An 18,243-nucleotide genomic window follows, 5' to 3' on the forward strand; every position below is an offset into this window, starting at 1 on the left:
GTACCCCATGTATTTGTATGGATTCATTGCTTGCATGGAATACCGCTGAAGGAACTGTTTGAGGCCATATTTATGGGACTGACGCGCACATACTGGTAGCAAATTGATGCTTCAAAATGGATGCCAGATTGTGATGCGCTCGTTACTATTCAAAAACATTTGGCTGTGGGGCCAAAAACTGAGTGGGATTAGGGCACTGCTCATTACATGACTTAGCTCTATGCTCCAGCCATTAGTCAGTCAATACATCCATCTTTGTGACTTACTGCCTTCCTACACCAATTGGAAAACAACAACACTCACTACCCATTTGGATGATGCTTGGCTGTCCACCAAAAACCCCATTTTCAATATTTTTGTATCTGATAAATAGAAATGGTCAAATAAAATGCTTTTTAAAAAAGCAATCTGCTTCAATGCACCAATAATTTTTCTCTAGCGTTGCACACAGCAGTGTCCGGGAGATTGATCTTCAATTCTTGGAGACTCCAAGCCAATTGTAAAGTGTTGGCAGCCCTACTCCACAGAAAAAGAAAATAAGAAAGAAATCAAGTATAAGAAGAATGTATTTGAAACCGGTATAAAAAAAGAATAATAAAAAACAGAAAATGCTGGATAAGCTCAACAGGTCTGGCAGCATCTGTGGAGAGAGAGAAAGAGTTAACGTTTCAGATCTATATGATCCTTCTGTACAGACACTTAATTTAGTCCCGAAAGGTTAGTTCTGTTTTTCTCCACATGTGGGCAGGTCATCTACAGAGGGTATGTATAGAAGGATCATTTAGACCCGAAACATTGGCTTGACTCCTCCAGCTATTTGCTGGCACCGGGATTCTCTGTTCCCGACAGCAGCACATCCCCACCTGTGGGTTTCACGGCAGCGTGGGGTGGCTTCAATGGGAAATCTCATTGTCAGCGGCGAGAGCAGAAAATCCCGCCACCACTGAGCGGTATGCCGCCGAGAAACACGCGGATGGGGGACCGAAGAATCTCAATGATTAACTCTGTTTCTCTCCACTGATGCTGTCAGTCCTTCTGAGTTTATCCAGCATTTTCAATTGCGTTTCAGATTTCCAGCATCCACGTTTTGCTTTTATATAAAAAAAGAATAATGACCTTGAGAGAATAGCTTTTCTTTTTTAATGCCCATTAAAATAACTTGTGTCATTCTACCGGTAGTCACATCTCCTGATCGTCTAGTGTGTAAATGTCAAGTGTAGGTGTCGGTGTGGTGAGGCTTCAGGTGAGTGCCGTTCAACACTGGTCCCCACTAACGGGAGTCAAATGTAACGTCACTTGTGGGTATTGGGGCTGGATTAGTACAGGGCTAATGAGCTGGCTTTTAAAGCAGACCAAGGCAGGCCAGCAGCACGGTTCAATTCCCATACCAGCCTCCCAGAACAGGCGCCGGAATGTGGCGACGAGGGGCTTTTCACAGTAACTTCATTCGAAGCCTATTTGTGACAATAAGCAATTTTCATTTTTCAATTAGCCACAAGAAGATTTAATCCCCTTTCCTAGGCTGAATTAGTTGATCTCTGAGACAATGATCAGGATACCAAACATGTCCTATTTTTGGCATTGTGTGCAGAAACTCAACTAACAAGCTCAGGAACAAGGCCACAGAGTTGGGAAGGGAAGAGGGAAATTGGACAGATAAGAATGCAGTGAACCCTCTTGAAGTATAAGCACGTGACAAAAACCGGGGGGACAGCAGGGATACAGTAATATAATGGTTCAAATACTCCACTAGCAGTGAAAGGTGCTCGTGAGGTAGTCCAAATTTCATCAGGGAATTAAATCTGTACACAAATAGAGAAATCTGAAGAGCTGTGCAGAAAGAGCAGCTAGAGAGGGAGAGAGGTTTAGGGAGAGAATTACAGTGTGTTGGAATGGTGAGGCTGAAGACTCTGTCAGAGAATACAGCAAAACACAGATAGATTGGAGAGTTGGGCAGAGAAATGGCAGATGGAGTTCAATCCAGGCAAATGCGAGGTGATGCATTTTGGAAGATCTAACTCAAGAGCAGTCTATCTGGTCAATGGAAGAGTCCTGGGGAAAATTGACGTACAGAGAGATCTGGGAGTTCAGGTCCATTGTACCCTGAAGGTGGCAACGCAGGTCAATAGAGTGGTCAAGAAGGCATACAGCATGCTTGCCTTCATCGGACGGGGTATTGAGTACAAGAGTCGGCATGTCATGTTACAGTTGTATCGGACTTTGGTTAGGCCACATTTGGAATACTGCGTACTGCAGTACCAGAAGGATGTGGATGCTTTAGAGAAGGTGCAGAGGAGGTTCACCAGGATGTTGCCTGGTATGGAGGGTGCTAGCTATGAAGAAAGGTTGAGTAGATTAGGATTGTTTTCATTGGAAAGACGGAGGTTGAGGGGAGACCTGATTGAGGTCTACAAAATTATGAGAGGTATGGACAGGGTGGATAGCAACAAGCTTTTTCCAAGAGTGGGGGTGTCAATTACAAGGGGTCACGATTTCAAGGTGAGAGGGGGAAAGTTTAAGGGAGATGTGCGTGGAAAGTTTTTTGCGCAGAGGGTGGTGGGTGCCTGGAACGCTTTGCCAGCGGAGGTGGTAAAGGCGGGCACGATAGCATCATTTAAGATGCATCTGGACAGATATATGAACGGGCGGGGAACAGAGGGAAGTATATCCTTGGAAAATAGACAACAGGTTTAGATAAAGGATCTGGATCGGCGCAGTCTAGGAGGGCTGAAGGGCCTGTTCCTGTGCTGTAATTATCTTTGTTCTTTGTTGTTTGTTGTTCTTCCAGCAATGGAGGAGCGAAGAGGAGAGGGCGGATGCAGATAGGGCCAAAATCAAAGGACTGAATTACATGGGAAGAGATAGATATAAGAGGAAGGTTCAGAAATCAGGTCAGAGAAAAATTTCCAAAGATGGAGTAAAGAGATTTTAAACCAAATGCAGTAAGGACTGAAGTGGGTGATTGGCGGAGGATAGGATGCTAGCCCTTGAGTCTTGAACAAATCGGAGTTTATGGAGAGTGGCAGATTGGAATGTCAAGGAGCGTGAAGAATTGAGTCTAGAAAAATATGCAGAAGATTCAGGTGGTGGGGAATGAGGGAAGAATCTTAGGGAAGATTTTATGAAGGTGGGTGATTGGTGTTGGTGAGTGCAGTTACAAAATGTATAAAACTGAAATTATCATCTCCCTCTCGTGGTGTTTGAGAACTAAGGATTGCAAACTTGTATCTACTATTTTCCTTCTTTTTTTTAAAACTGTTTTCATTGGATTTTCTATATTTATCAATTGGTATTACATATTTCTAGCTTGAATGTCAAGTTGCAGGTGTTGTGCCCGCGAGTCATATTTTACAGAAAGTAATCAGGGTGCGGTTCTAGTTTATGGAAGGAAAAAAAGCAAAAGAGATAAAAGAAAACAAAGAAATGCAACACTAATAATAAAGGCGAACAAGAAGAAAATCAAACAAGTTCCCCGTGTGTGAACAGACTCGGCCCGCTGTACATATTTGCAGCGGCCTGCTTCGTCTCTCTTTGGTGGCTGTGTACTTTATTTGGCCAGTCAGGCTCTGTCACGTTGTCTGCTGGCTTGTCTGCTGGCCCTGGCTTGTGCTTTATTGTTTGTTATTTTGACCTCTAGTTTTCTTTTTGCCCTTGCCTCTGTGCCCCTTGTATCTCGCGGTCTTCTTATGGGTTTTTACCCCCTCACTGTCTGCTCCCCTCCCCTTCTCTTCCTTTTGCTAACCATGGCTCATCTGCCCCCCCCCACCCCCTCCCTCTGCTCTATTGGCTGTTCTAGATCCTGGGGAAAATTGGTGAATGGCTTCCAGGTCTTGTGGTAGCCCTCTTCTGACCCCAATTGGAGAAATCCCGATAGGTCAGACAGTCAGTTTGCAGCTTTGTTATCTTTATTATTATTGTCACAAGTAGGCTTAAAATAACACTGCAATGAAGCTACTGTGAAAATCCCCTTGTTGCCACACTCTGGCACCTGTTCGGGTACACTGAAGGAGAATTCAGAATGTCCAATTCACCTAACAAGCACGTCTTTCAGGACTTGTGGGAGGAAACTGGAGCATCCGGAGGAAACCCATGCACACACAGGGAGAACTTGCAGACTCCGTACAGACAGCGACCCAAGCCGGGAATCGAACCTGGTACTGTGAAACAACAGTGCTAACCACTGTGCTACCATGCGGCCTCTTTGGGTGGTGCTGCTGATCGCCAGCTTAGCAGGATTTTTCGGCAGGTGGTTTGGGAGGCGCAAAGACAGGGCAGCACGGTGGCATGTGCCAATTATCCACCGGGCTTGTAGAAGGGCAGCACGGTAGCATGGTGGTTAGCATAAATGCTTCACAGCTCCAGGGTCCCAGGTTTGGTTCCCGGCTGGGTCACTGTCTGTGCGGAGTCTGCACGTCTTCCCCATGTGTGCGTGGGTTTCCTCCGGGTGCTCCAGTTTCCTCCCACAGTCCAAAGATGTGTGGGTTAGGTGGATTGGCCATGCTAAATTGCCCGTAGTGTCCTAAAAAGTAAGGTTGGGGGGGGGGGGGGGGGCGGGGGGGGTGTTGTTGGGTTACGGGTATAGGGTGGATACGTGGGTTTGAGTAGGGTGATCATTGCTCGGCACAACATCGAGGGCCGAAGGGCCTGTTCTGTGCTGTACTGTTCTATGTTCTATGTTCTATGTAATGCTTGGCTGGTGGGGATGGGAGTGCTGTTGTGGCAAGAGCCAAGAGGGACGTTCCTCTGCAGGAACTCACCCTCATCCTTACCCATTCTGCTTCTGGCTCCATTACCCATCCCCTCATTCTTTCCGCTGTGACCGCCCAATGGTAGTATTGCAGATTTAGGAGGGCCAGACCTCCCATGTTTCTCTTTCTCTGTCGAACCTTTCTGGGAATACTTGGATCCCCCCCCCCCCCCCAACACACACACTCACACACACACACACAAATGCCCTGATCATTTTGTCTATTGTAGTAAAAAAAGACCTTGGGGGTGTAGATCGGTATCGTTCTGAACAGGAAGAGGAACCTGGGCTGTGCTTTGATATTTTAAAAACATTTTGTTTTTACTTTCAATTTATTTTTAGCGTATCTTCTTTCACTCATGTTCCCATTATGATAACACTGTGCCACTCTGCTGCCCCTGTGTCTGGCAGAGTTGATGCAATGCCTTCCTAGTGGAGAGCAGGTTAAAATCCATTTGTAGCTTCTTCCTTTCCGCCAGAAGCCTGACAGTTGGGGCCCTGGACTATCGCTGATCCACCTCCAGTATGGAGTTGATTAGTTGTTGCCTAGCCGTCCTCTCCTGCTTGTCTCTTCATGCTTTATAAGCATTATCTCACCCCTAATCACAGTCTTCAGTGCCTCCCAGAACGTGGAGGGCGAGACCTCCCCATTCTGGATGAGGCTCTGTGGCCTGTGATATTTACTCGCGAGATGCCTTATCGGTAAGGACAACTGTGACCACCCTCCAGGGGGGCATTAGGTAGAGCCCGTCTTCAACCTCACATCCATGTAGATTTGTGTGTGGCCAGAGATTATGACGGCGGAGTATTCCGTTCTTACTATCTCTATTGGAAGCACCAATTTTCCTACTTCAAAGAAGTCGATGCGCGAGTATACCGGCTGTACCTGGGTGAAGAAGGAGATACTGACAATGATAATCTTTATTGTCACAAGTAGGCTTACATTAACAGTGTAATGAAGTTTCTGTGAAAATCCACTAGTCACCACACCATGGCACCTGTTCTGAACCTTCATGGGTCCACTGGCCCCATCTGCTCCATAAATGTGTTCAGTTCTTTTGCCATATTTGACTTTTTCCCCAATTTGGGGTTTGATCTGTACATCTGTGGTCCTGTACACAGTTAAAGTCTCCCCCATGATTAGTGGGTGGGTTATTTAAAAAAAAAAAAAATTTAGATTACCCAATTATTTTTTCCAATTAAGGGGCAATTTAGCGTGGCCAATCCACCTACTCTGCACATTTTTGGGTTGTGGGGGCGAAACCCATGCAGACACGGGGAGAATGTACAAACTCCACACAGACATTGACCCAGAGCCGGGATCGAACCTGGGACCTCAGCGCCATGAAGCGGTTGTGCTAACCACTAGGCCACCGTGCTGCCCTTGGGTGGGTTATTATGACGGCGATTTCCGCCATGGTCTTTTTTATAAACTCCGTGTCATACCAGTTTTGAGCGTGCACATTGACCACGACCATTGGTGCTCCGTCCAGGACATCGCTGACCATGATGTACCATCCCCTGAGTCCGGAACCAACCTCATCACGGTAAATACTGTTCTCTTATTCAGGAGTATGGCTGCACCCTGGCTCACATCCCAGGAATGTTATGTGTGGCCCACCCAGCCCTTCGTAGCCCGCAGTCGGTCTTTTTATCTCAGGTGTGTCTCTTGGAGGAAGACTATGTCGGCTTTCGTACTTTTCAGGTGGGCGAAGACTCTGGATCTTTTCACTCGGCCGTTAAGTCCCCTGACATTCCAGGTGATTATTCTGATTTTTTTTTTTGTCTCCCCCACCCCCCTTCTTGCGGGATCAAATATACTTACCTTGTGGATGCACCCCTGCACACCGGGATTTCCCTTTGTTAGGGGGCCATCCAAGATGGCCACGATTACCATACTCACCATGGAGCCATGTCCCTGCAGGAAACTCCGGGTTTCCCTTTATCCAGGGGCCACCCAACATGGGCGCCAACTGTGTGTCTGTCATGAGGGTGAGCTCTGCACTCCGGGGCTTCCCTTTGTTTCGGGGCCCTCCAAAGTGGCTGTTTGTGATGCCAATTTGTTCCAGATCGCCACGTGTGGCCCGTTGTAGCCAGGCTAGAACCCTCCCTCCCTCTTTTCCCTTTGTTTCGCTTACGATTCTGTTCCTTCATCCTCCTCCTGCGCCTTGGTGCCCTCGCTCGTCCTTCCACTGTTTTGGTTCCCAGATTCAGAGCGAGGTGTTACAGTCCCACGCAAAGTGTCTCTCGGATCATTTCAGTCCCTTTGGGTGACCTTTTCACTGCTGCCTTTGTTGCTGTTTTCCCAGCCCGTTCTCCTGGATGAATTTGTCTGCGTCCGCAGGGGTCATGAAAAATTACTCCCTGCCCTGGAATGTGACCCAATGTTTTACCGGATACAGCATACCAAACTTCACTTTGCTCTTGTACAGAGCTGCCTTCACTCTGTTGAATTCCGCCTGGCGCTTGGCCAGGTCTGCCCCAATGCCTTGATAAATGCTGATCCGGTTCCGTTCCAGTTGCAGGTCCTTGTTTGTCTGGCCCAGCGCAGGATTCTTTCCTGGTCCTGGCAACAGTGCATTTTGGTGATTATTGCCCTTAGCTGCTCTCGGGCTTTGAGTTTCAGCCGTAGCAACCGGTGAGCTCTGTCTATTTCTAACGGGCTGGGGAAGCTGACCCTTCCCACCAGGCTTCCCGACATCTGGGCCACATAGTCTGTGGGGTATCTGCCTTCCTTTCCCTCTGGCGTCCGACTATCCTAAAGTTCTGACGCCGTCACCAGTTCACCTGATCCTCCAATTACTCTTTAGACATCCCTGTGTCGTCACCAACCTTGCTATCTCCGTCCCCAGGGCAGCGATCCAGTTGCTCTGATCCATTGAGGCTTTTTCAAATTCCCTGATGGGGTTCCCCTGGGCCTCAAGTTGTCTCTCTGCCTTGTCCAGGGTCATCTGCATGGTGGCCAGGGCCTCCGTGACACCCACCCTGACCGCAGCTTTAATGTCAGACTTGATTTCCTCCTTTAGCTCCCTTATCTCTTGAGTGAGGAACTTCCTCCAACCATTGTCCGGTTAGGGGGAAGCCCCATGTGTGGTTTGCCGGTCCATCTCATTCTAGTGTGACCAGCACTTCCTTGTCTCATGCGTCTGTTGTCTTGACCGCTCTGCCACTTTTTGTTTCTTTGCGGTCTCTGGGGCTACTGTTGCTTGGCATCTTCTCTTGTGCTGTTGTTAGATAGGGTGGGGGGATAGATTTCTCCCTATTTTAGCGGGCTGTTTTGAATAAAAGAACCTAATTTGGGGTTCTTAGGATCAGAGCCATTTTTCATGCGTCTGCTCAGCACGTTCCCATCACCGGAAGTCATTTTCCTTCTGTTATAATGTCATACACTAATACTGAGATACACTGTAATTAAATCATAGCAGAGCAAAGATGTGCGGGTTAGGTGGATTGGCCATGCTAAATTGCCCGTAGTGTCCTACGGGTTGGGTTACGGGTATAGGGTGGATACGTGGGTTTGAGTAGGGTGATCATTGCTCGGCACAACATCGAGGGCCGAAGGGCCTGTTCTATGCTGTACTGTTCTATGTTCTATTTCATCCCACAGCAAGTCTGACTCACCCATCAGTCCTGTCTTCTCTGACATACGGTGGTTCCCAGTCACCCAGAAACAACGTTTTACAATTCTTACCCTCTTAGTCAAATCCCTTTATGGCTTTGCCTCTCCTAATCTCTCTAAACCCTGAGCAGACAACACTCAGAACTCAATGTGCCTCTGACTCTAAACTCCGGCTTCTCTCCACCCCTTTCTAATTCTTATGAAACTCTCTTTAAATCTTAGCTATTTGATGAAGCCTTTGGTCACCCTTCCTGATATCATAACTTCAGTTCTGTTTTTGCATGGTTTGCATGTCTGGCACCATAGTGCCAGATTACAATAGGTTGTTTCCCCCTTGAGTGGGAGAGCTGACTGGTGGTGATTTAACCTGAGGATCACCACACCTCAGGTGAGGGCCAGGGTTGTATGGTTACTGCTCTGTGAAGCACCTTGGGACAATTTAGTACCTTATACTTGGTACTTGAAATGCAAGTTGTTCCTTCCTGCCTATTGAAGCTGCTCAGGGAGTTGAACCAATTTATAATCTGTCTACATTTCTACATCTCACATTTTTACAATGTTAATCCCATTGATCAGAATATGCTTTTACACTGCATCTCACTTGGCAGTTGTGACTCAGTGTGGAACACTATTGTCTTTGAGTCACAAGATCCCGGGGATAAAGAACAAGGTTGACACTCCAGTGCAATACTGAGTGCGCACTTCAGTTGTAGGTGCCGGAGGTGTTCAATTGTCCTGTGTTTTATCATTTAAGACTGGTAACCGGTCTATGCCACTGCACATGATTAATTACGCCCGGGTGAGGATTCAAAGGATTGTAAACAAACTGTAAAAATAGCTGGAAGCTGGAACCAGAAGCACGGAGTAGACATTTCAAAGCGTTGCAAATAAAACCTGTCACACACATAAGCTGATTTCACCTCTGCACAGCTCTGAGATATAATATCCAACAGTGCCATCTGTTGGATGAGATGCTAAACTGAGGCTCCACCTGCCTACTCGGATTGATGTGAAAGAACATCCACCAATGCCACTATTTCAAAGAAGAGCAGGGTTGTTATCCCCAGTGTCCTGGCCATTTTTGCCTCTTAACCAACAAGGGGGAGACGTTGGAAAAAGGGCTTTGGCACAAAATTTTACGAATGATAAATGCATCGACCTTGTGCACAAGATCGGCAGTAATAGAATTAAAGGTCATTCACAGAACACATTTGGCTGTTTGTTAGGGTTGAGGACATTTGTGACAGATGCGGGAGTAGGCTGGCCAATCATGTACACATGGATCGTGCCTGAAACTGAGGAAATTCTGGAACACCTTTAGCATCATGTCGGCAGACCTAGAGCCCAGTCTCCTGGGAGCCATATTCAGGGTGTCTCACTTGCCAGAACTCCAGACAGGAGCAGGAGCAGGTGTCTTAGCCTTTGCCTCACTGGTCGCAAGGAGGCGGATCCTATTGGGTTGGAGGTCAGTTTCTCCACCTTGTGTCTCAGTATGGCTGGGAGACTTAATGGAATTTCTGAGCCTAGAGCAAGTTCAATTTAATTTAAGAAAGAAGGAGGAGGGGTTTCAGAAAATATGGCATCTATTCATATCACACTTTAAGGAATTAACCTCAGTCAGCAGCTGAAAGGGAAGGGGGTAGTTAGTTAATTAATTGTTTTCGGGTTGATTAATGTTTGTTAAATACGCGCAATGAAATTTATGTACAAGAAACAATTTTCAAAATCAAAATATATATTTAAAAATCAACAACAGCAAATCAGATTATCTGGTCAGAATCACATTGCTGTTTGTGTACATATTGGTTGTTGTTTTTCCTACATTACCATAATAACTATTCTTGAAAGAAAATACTTTATTGGTTACAAAATGCTTTGTGATGATCAGTGATCATAAAAATTGCTATGGACTGGATTCTCCGCCCTGCCGTGCCAGATTTCTGTTTCAGTACACCGGCGGGATGCTCCGTTACACCCGCTGGTCAAGGCGGTTTCCCATTGTGGGGCAGCCCCACGCCATCGGGGAAACCTCCGGGCTGCCGGTAAAACCGAGCATCCCGCTGGCGCAGAATCCAGCCCCCTGTAAATGCATGTCTTTCTTTTTAGTCCGTGCATCATATGATTTTAGAATTATTGCTAGAAATGATTACAATTGCAGCCAGAAAATAGTAATAATGACCTCCATATTGTGCTGGTGAATCTTATTACTGAACCTTGGGGTGGAGTGGACTAGCTGTTCATAATACTTGCACTTGCTCAAAGACTCACTGCATTTAGACATCAACTAGCCACTAAAGCAAAGTGCTTCCTACAGCACACCTGGCACCTGTGTGAACAGGGTAAGCAATTGCGTATCTCTACAGCCTATCAGATTGAAGGATTGTTACTGATCAACATGGACTCTGAACCAGGAGATTTAATGTCAAATAAGATAGAAAAAGCAAAATAGAAAGAGGGAAAGGAACACTGGATTAATGGAGACAGGAAAAAGTGCAGTGCGGTGCCGCAGTGGTTAGCACTGCTGCCTCACAGCCGGGTTCGACCCCAGTTCTGGGTCACTGTCCATGTGGAGTTTGCACATTCTTTCCATATTTGCTGTGGTTTTGCCCCCGCAATCCAGGATAGGTGGATTGGCCACGCTAAATTGCCCCTTAATTGGAAAAAAATAATTGGATATTCGAAATTTAAAAATAAATAGAGAGGAAAGAATAGTTAGAAAGAAAATGTAAGAATGTTTATTATAGTTAAGTTTCTAATGATAATTTAAATCTGACTCCATATTTGTTAAAATTTATTTCTAATAAATAGGGCTTATTTGGCAATATTTAACATTGATCACATGGTTAAAAGGGTACTTAAATTGGAAGTAGATCATCCCAGCTTGTTCTGTTAAGTGTATTTGGAATCTATGACATAAACACAGGAGCTTCTTGGTGTTCAATACATTTGGATTGGGAAGCAGAATGTAAGCTGCTGTTTTCAGGAAGTCTTTGGAGAAGCTTGGATGAAAAATTGGTGATTTCTGGTTTTAACTATGAGTGTACAGCGTCTGGACGTCACTGTGTAATTTCCAAATAATGGCGACTGCTGTTGCCTTAATTATTTCCGTTGCAAAGTCTGTCCCCTCATGCGTGAGCCACAGTGGCCAAGGTTTGTCAAAGCCCCTGAGAGTCGATTTGTTGTTTATGTCAAACAGAGGTTAGTTTACACCCTAAATACGCTGAAACAAAATACCAGATATTCCAATAAAAATGAAATGTACTAAAAGAGTATTGACTGAAAGGATAGATTCCAGTGATGTCTTTAGACTGATAGCCACTGGTGACCCACACTTTCTATTATGAATGGCCAGACAATTCCGTTCTTTATATGTTCAAGAGGTATAGGTGGAGCAGTCCGTGCACACGTGTGGCTGGCTTGTGAGATGTGCGCATATGGGGTGTGTTTGTGAGAATGAAAAATGCACACTGTAATAGGTTTATAATGATGGTTTGATGAAAATTCTATTTTACATTTTGAATTGAAGTCAATGGAAATACAAGTCAATAGCGCTGAATAATAGGGCGGCACGGTGGCGCAGTAGTTAGCATGCTGCCTCATGGCGCCAAGGACCCGGGTTCACTTGGGACCCCGGGTCCACTCCGGACCCCGGGTCACTGTCCATGTGGAGTTTGTGCATTCTCCCGTGTCTGCATGGGTCTCACCCCCACTGTTAAGTAATAGGTTAAGAGACATTCCAATTAGTTGTCTCATTTATGTTAAGTATCCGATAATTGACACTGATTATGTAAAGAGGCTTCAGGTGGCCTTTGTGTCAGGTGATGTGAAGATAGATTTTTGTGCAGAGTCTGTTAAAGTGAATTAAAGGTGTTTATAAAAGGAGCAGTACTTTTGACTCTTTATACAACAGCAGCTAAACGTCTGACAAATGGTAGCAGAGAATGGTTGCTGTACAAATGTGAAGGGTTGAAAGATACAACTTTTCCAGACCAAACCAAGGAGTGAGTGAAAAGAAAAGAAGATATATGGCTGAACCGAGGATAAAGATGGCTGGATATGACTACCCACACTTATTTTCTGAAGGGGATTGTACGACCAATGGAGAAGTGCAGTAGTTATGTGGACGAAAGTAACTACCTTGCGAAGGAGAAAACAATGTATGGCATTGGCTCTTTCTCTACCTTATGACAGTAAAACCCAAAGCAAAGTGTTTTCTGAGCTGGAATTGGAAGAGTTAGACACAGAAGAAGGTCTGGAGGCTCCATTATGTTATATGGATAACATTTATAAAAAGGATGACTTGTTAAGTGCATATAGAATTTACAGTGCAGAAGGAGGCCATTCGGACTATCGAGTCTGCACCGGCTCTTTGAAAGAGCACCCTACCCAAGCCCACACCTCCACCCCATCCCCACAACCCAGTAACCCCACTGAACACGAAGGGCAATTTTGGACACTAAGGGCAATTTAGTATGGCCAATTGGATTGGATTGGATTGGATTTGTTTATTGTCACGTGTACCGAGGTACAGTGAAAAGTATTTTTCTGCAAGCAGCTCAACAGATCATTCAGTACATGGGAAGAAAAGGGAATTGAACAGAATTCAAGAAAATACATGAGAATACATAATAGGGCAACACAATATATACAATGTACTACATAAGCATTGGCATCGGATGAAGCAGACAAGGGTGTAGTGTTAATGAGGACAGTCCATAAAAGGGTCATTTAGGAGTCTGGTGACAGTGGGGAAGAAGCTGTTTTTGAGTCTGTTCGTCCGTGTTCTCAGACTTCTTAATCTCCTGCCCGATGGAAGAAGTTGGAAAAGTGAGTAAGCCGGGTGGGAGGGATCCTTGATCATGCTGCCCGCTTTCCCCCGGCAGCGGGAGGTATAGATGGAATCCATGGATGGGAGGCAGGTTCGTGTTATGGACTGGGCGGTATTCACGACTCTCTGAAGTTCCTTGCGGTCCTGGGCCGAGCAGTTGCCATACCAGGCTGTGATGCAGCCCGAGAGGATGCTCTCTATAGTGCATCTGTAAAAGTTGGTAAGGGTTAATGTGGACATGCCAAATTTCCTTAGTTTCCTGAGGAAGTAAAGACGCTGTTGTGCTTTCTTGGTGATAGCGTCGACGTGGGTGGACCAGGATAGATTTTTGGTGATGTGCACCCCTAGGAATTTGAATTCAGCTAACTCAATTCAATTCAACTAACCTGCACATCTTTGGACTGTGGGAGGAAACCGAAGCACCCGGAGGAAACCCACGCACACACGGGGAGAATGTGCAGACTCCGCACAGACAGTGACCCAAGCCGGGAATCAAACCTGGGACCCTGGAGCTGTGAAGCAATTGTGCTAACTACTATGCTACCGTGCCAAATATGAAGCATGGTCGGATTTTGATAGGTCCTGGAAAATAGAAGATTTCCCCATGGAAGACTATATAATGGAATTTGGCAGACTATATAAAAGGCTGCAGAAACATAACCTGGAATTTCCACAGTCTGTGTTGGCCTTTAAATGACTTGACTGTGCTAGAGTGAGCAACATGGACAGGCTCCTGGTTTTGATAGGAGTTCAGTTTGTGGATAAGGATACCTTATTCAACCAGATGACAGAAGCTTTAAAAAAGTTTCTGGGGAAACATTCGATTCTGATGGCTCTGATGACCCAAATAGATCAGTCTGCAATAAAGCAGAATATGGAAGAAACACTACTAACAGGATGGCGAAATCGTACTTCTACAAACAGGTTCCAAGACTATAGAAGGAGATCGGGACCCGGAGATTACGAAGATAGAAACCCAGTTAGAACCTACAATAGGAAGATGAACTCCAGAAATGACCGGGGTATGATAAATCAATGTTTTCGATGTGACTCTCATAGAACAGTACAGCACAGAACAGGCCCTTCGGCCCTCGATGTTGTGCCGAACAATGATCACCCCACTTAAACCCACGTAACCCGTAACCCAACAATCCCCCCATTAACCTTACACTACGGGCAATTTAGCATGGCCAATCCACCTAACCCGCACATCTTTGGACTGTGGGAGGAAACCGGAGCACCCGGAGGAAACCCACGCGCACACGGGGAGGACGTGCAGACTCCACACAGACAGTGACCCAGCCGGGAATCGAACCTGGGACCCTGGAGCTGTGAAGCATTGATGCTAACCACCATGCTACCGTGAGGCCCCAATACCTCTCAATACCATTATGTTTTCAACTGTCCAACAGGTTATAATAGAGTGTTTGAGTCAGAAGAGGAAAAAGATAGTGACCAGAAAGAAGGCATTGTCCTATTAACAAGCAGTTTTACACTTGTAATGAGGGTGTTGGTTGCAGAATCCTTCAATTGTGCTGTATTGGACAGAGGCCGCACATCTACTGTGTGTGGAATTTACTGGTTAAAATGTTACCTGGACTCCTTGAATGCTGAAAATTGTAACAAGGTTAAGGAATTTGAAAGCTCCACAAGTTTCAGGTTTGGGGATGAAGAGAGTGGTGATCCTTTGCAATATTGCTGGAGTGAATCATTTCATTAGCACGGATGTTGTATCAAGTGAGATACCTTTGCTTCTGAGCAGACCGTCGATGAAGAAAGCACGCATGAAACTGGATACGGAACAGGATAAGGCAACAGTTTTTAGAAAGACGGTGGATTTACAATTTACACAGTCGGGACACTATTGTATTCCATTACTGACAAATAATATTTCAAGTACAGTTGTTAAGGATGTGTTAATGACAGTTGAAAAAGCGTCTTTAGCTGATAAAAAGCTTGTTGTATTAAAACTGCATAGGCAATTTGGGCATCCGTTTCCTTGGAGGCTGAAAAATGTATTAAAGGATGCAAGGGTAAGGGATGAAGGTTATACTATACTGATAGAACAGGTTAGTGATCGCTGTGAAGTTTACAGGAAGTACAGAAGGACATCAGCACGACTGATAGTAACCCTACCTTTGGCCAGAGATTTTAACGACATTGTGGCCTTGGACCTTAAGATCTGGGATAAAGCCAATTATATATTTATTTTGCATTTTGCAGACTTAGCAACCAGATTTAGTCAGTCAACGATTGTAGGAAGTAAAGAAAAGAGAGTAAGTCTGGATCAAAGCGTGGAAACACGGATAGGGACAGGAATGGGCCCACCGGCAAAATTCCCTACGGACAATGGGGGAGAATTTGTTAATGATGAGTTTAGGGATATGTGTGAGTATCACAGTTATGAATACGGCTGCCAAAAGCTCATTTAGTAATGGTGTGTGAAAGAAACCATCCGGTAATAGATGACATGCTCCGGAAAATTTTGGCAGATAGACCAAACTGCAAGCTAAATTCAGCTTTAGCATGGGTGGTACATGCAAAGAATTCATTGCAGATGGTTGAGGTCTACAGACCCTATTAACTAGTATTTTGGTAGAAATCCTAAAATGCCATCCATTTTAGATGACCAGCCTCCAGCTTGGGAAGGGACTACAATTAGCTCTGCCTTTGCTGAGCATTTAAATGCATTACATAGCAGTAGAAAAGCTTTTTTGGAAGCAGAAGTCTCTGAAAGAATTTGCAGAGCTTTAAGACATAATGTATGGTCATCAAATACCGTTTTTCAGCAAGGAGACATAGTGTACTATAAGAGAGACAATTTTAATGAATGGAAGGGCCCAGGGCCCATAGATGGCAAAATAATTATTTTGCAACATGGCAATCAAACTGTTAGGGTACATTCAATAAGGATAATGGGTACAGATTACAAATTTTCAAATTTAAACAGAGCAGACAGACATGACGAGGAACCAGAGTCATCTGGTACACACATGTTATAGAGCTATGAGAACCAGTTAACTGATATAGACAGGGTTTCTGTAGAGGAACACAACACTTCTGATGAATTAGAACAGGCCATCTTTCCAAAAGGACAACTGCTAAGATTTGATACAAAAGTGACATACTTGCCTGAAGGGTCCAGTCTATGGAAGGATGCAACTGTTACGAATAGAGCAGAGAGGCCACTGGAAAGTATAAATATTGGATGAATGTACAGCATTCAGGGGCAGGAATCAAGACGATGGATTGTGAACACAAAATTCAAAAATGGAGGGCACAGAAACGCAGTGCCAGTTCAGATAGTACATCGGATAGTGAACAGGTCCACAGGAAAAGGTCGAGAACTATTGAAAGGACATCCCACAGCAGAAGGGAAAGATCAAGCAATAGCAGTACAGAACGAGACACCACCCAGGAGAGGGGACGTGGTTTATCTAGATCTCAGAACATGAGTAAGACTACAAATACTAATAAGAGTAGAAGCCCACATGCATGTGAGATTTTGATGGCTCCCTATTGCATTTTCTATTGGGGTTCCCCTTTTTCTTTCCAATTGGCTTCCAATGAATTAGATGAGAAAGTTATCAAAGATGCCAAACAGAAAGAATTGCATAGTTGGAGTGAATTTGGGGTATACACGGAGGTACTGGATATGAGACAGAAATGGGTTTGCATGGAAAAGGTTCTTCCGGATGGAACTTATAAGGCAAAGGCCAGGCTTGTGGCAAGTGGATTTGAAGAAAACAAGATTAGGATTTAAGGGTAGATTCACCTACGCCAGGAAAGGTTACTTTAAAGATCTTCTTGGCTCTAAATGCAAATCTATAGATATAAAAGCTGCCTTTTTGCAGGGGCATCAGCTCCAGGGAGACATTTTTCTCTGTCCTCCTAAAGAGGCAGCTAACACAGAAGGGTTACTCTGGAAGTTGAACAAATGTGTATATGGATTAAATGATGCGTCTAGAGTCTGGTACTTTTCAGTAAAGTCAGTTTTATTAAAGTTAGGCTGTTGCCAGTTGAAATCATATCCGGCAATGTTTTACTGGCACTATACAGGAAATCTTTCTGGCATCTTTATGATGCATGTCGATGATTTTTTGTGGGCTGGGACTAGTGATTTTGAAGCTATTGTAATTTCTGGTTTGAGGAAATAATTCAGGGTTTGAAGTGAGGCTTCCGGTGCATTTAAATATATTGGACTGGAAATTGGACAGACTAAGTTAGGGGCAACTTTACGTCAGCAATCTTATTTGGAAAGCATCAGCCCAATACCAATTAGTCATGGCCGGGTTTCACAAAAAGACGCATTGGTTTCAAAGATGGAAAAAGAGCAACTGCAAAGTTTAATTGGGCAACTGAATTGGTTAGGTAGACAGACAAGACCGGATGTGAGTTTTGATGTTTTAGAGTTGAGTACAAAGATGAATGATCCCAAAGTGGAGGACATAATAATAGCAAATAAAGCGTTGGTCAAACTAAAAGTGCAGGAGTTTGTTTTGAGGTTCCCAGTTTTAGGTGAACTTAGGCACTTGAAACTCATCGTTTATAGTGATGCGTCCTATGCAAATTTATGTGATGGGGTTTCAAGCGCAGGAGGTTTTATAATTTTCCTTTTGGGGAACAATGGTAAATGTTGCCCTCTTGTAAGGAGAGTGGTCAAAAGCACTTTGGATGCTGAAACATTAAGCCTTGTAGAGGCGGTGGATATGGCCTTTTATATATCTCGGATATTGACAGAAATTTTGGGATTAGGGAATTTGGGTAATATACCTATTGAATGTCACATTGACAATAAATCCCTGTGGGAAAATATACACTCTACAAAAAGTGTCAATGATAAAAGCTTAAGGATAGACATCGCAAGTTTGAAGCAGATGTTGGACAGAGGGGAAATAGCAAAAATTAAATGGGTCAACAGTAGCTATCAGTTGTCAGACTGTTTTACAAAAAGAGGGGTTAGCTCACAGAAACTTTTGGATATTGTTAATGAAGATGCCGGTTTCTGTGACTCTTTTTTTCCTTTCAAAAAATGTATGAAAAAAAAAG

At 44.6% G+C, this 18,243-nt stretch overlaps 1 protein-coding gene across 9 annotated transcripts in view; it reads left to right on the top strand.

The window, feature by feature from the left end:
* Nucleotides 1-18,243, top strand: part of LOC119968391 — a 153,486-nt gene that overhangs the window by 45,341 nt on the left and 89,902 nt on the right. The gene's annotated exons all lie outside the window — the stretch shown is intronic.

The sequence above is a fragment of the Scyliorhinus canicula genome, chromosome 1, assembly GCF_902713615.1.
Source record: "Scyliorhinus canicula chromosome 1, sScyCan1.1, whole genome shotgun sequence".
Classification (NCBI taxonomy): domain Eukaryota; kingdom Metazoa; phylum Chordata; class Chondrichthyes; order Carcharhiniformes; family Scyliorhinidae; genus Scyliorhinus; species Scyliorhinus canicula.